At 48.0% G+C, this 1,640-nt stretch overlaps 1 pseudogene across 1 annotated transcript; it reads left to right on the forward strand.

The window, feature by feature from the left end:
* Positions 1-1,008: 1,008 nt before the first annotated feature.
* On the forward strand, positions 1,009-1,398 carry LOC308432927 (histone H2A.Z-like; annotated as a pseudogene). The gene has a single exon. The product of its transcript is annotated as a histone H2A.Z-like (transcript).
* The last annotated feature ends 242 nt before the right edge of the window (positions 1,399-1,640 follow it).

Below are 1,640 nucleotides of genomic sequence, written 5' to 3' on the forward strand. Positions count from 1 at the left end.
AGCACAGCCCCTCATCCTTCGGGCTCCTCCACGAAGCACCAAGCCACATCCCTTTCCTTTTATTTGCCTGTGTTGTGTTGCAAATTAAGTTTTTAAAAAAAGACATTGTTTTTCTCCAAAAGAAAATGTAAAGGCTAGAGCAGCCCACATCTACCACCCAGGATAATGAACTATAGCGGCTGTCATCCCGAGAGGCCTTAATGACAGTGTTCAATGTGTGTGTGGACAGCTGAAGCTTCCTTCAAAGTTGTCCCTGTGAATGGGCTTCAAGATGTTTTGACTATTATCTGTTACAAAGAAGCGCTCTATTAATTGCATATTGTCATAGCTCTTAGTCCAATGTAACTGTTAGCCCAACAAAGCATTCTCTGCTTGGGAGAAGAGGATGGGAACACAGCCTAGTTTTCCCCCCATTGGATAAGTGCTTTCTTTAAGTCCCACTCAGCTCTCGGTGAAGTTTTCTTGCAGAAAACCAAGTGGAGGGCAAGGCTGTTCTCCATGCGTGACGTCAGCCCTCTTTCAGGCAAGAGTGAGGGGCGGTGCTCTAACACACCGATGCCCTGAAAAAGCCATGTGGCACCTCTCCACAAAGCGTATGGGGGACAGTAGGGACTGAGAAGTCACCCACATCTGAGACGGTGGCAAGGGCTGCTTCCAGGCTTCTCCCCTTGACTCTGCTACCTGTATAATCGGAAGCTGGGGGTGTGGTTTAGGAAAAGGCTGAAGAAAGTAACAAGGTCAGAGAGAAAAGGAGAACGGGGGAATCACCGGGAATCATATGTTCACAGCTTTTCTTTGGAGGGATGTTACCTATTATTTAACTCCAGAAAGAAAGCAGTGGTGTGATTGGTACGCTACGGTTAAGAATTCTACTCCTGCAGTTTGAATCGCGGTCCGACCGAGGAGCGGGAGCCGGGATCTCACTGAGCATCTCCCTGGCCTTCTCTCGCTGAGCGTCCCCCTGGCCTTGTCTCTTCCTCGCTTGTTCGAGCTTCAGCACAGTCTGAGATGGGTGACCGTAAGGCTGGAAAGGACTCTGGAAAGGCCAAGACAAAGGCAGTTTCCCGCTCTCAGCCAGCTAGCTGGCTTGCAGTTCCCTGTGGTCTGTAATTCATGGACACCTGAAATCTAGACAACCAGCCACAGATATGTGGGCGCGACCGCTGCTGTGTGCAGCGCAGCCACCCTGGAGCACCTCACCGCAGAGGTTCTTGAGTTGGCAGGAAATATATCAAAAGACTTGAAGGTAAAGCGTATTACCCCTTGTCACTGGCAACTTGCTATACGCGGAGATGAAGAATTGGATTCTCTGATCAAGGCTACCATTGCTGGAGGTGGTGTCATCCACACATCCACAAATCGCTGATCGGGAAGAAAGGACAACGGAAGACTGTCTAAGGATGCCTGGATTCCTTATTATCTCAGGACTCTGAATATTCTTAACAGCTGTCCAGTGCTGGTGATTCCAGTGGACTGTATCTCTGTGAAAAACACAATTTCCCCTTCTTGTAATTCTATTTGAGCAAGTTGGAGGCTTAATTAGCCTTCCAACCAACCAAATTTCTGCACTCAAATCTTAACCATATTTAAGTGTTACTGGGGCTTCAAAGAAGCTATTGATTCTCAAGTAGTGGGTTTTG

The sequence above is a fragment of the Micromys minutus genome (genome assembly GCF_963924665.1).
Source record: "Micromys minutus genome assembly, chromosome: 19".
Classification (NCBI taxonomy): domain Eukaryota; kingdom Metazoa; phylum Chordata; class Mammalia; order Rodentia; family Muridae; genus Micromys; species Micromys minutus.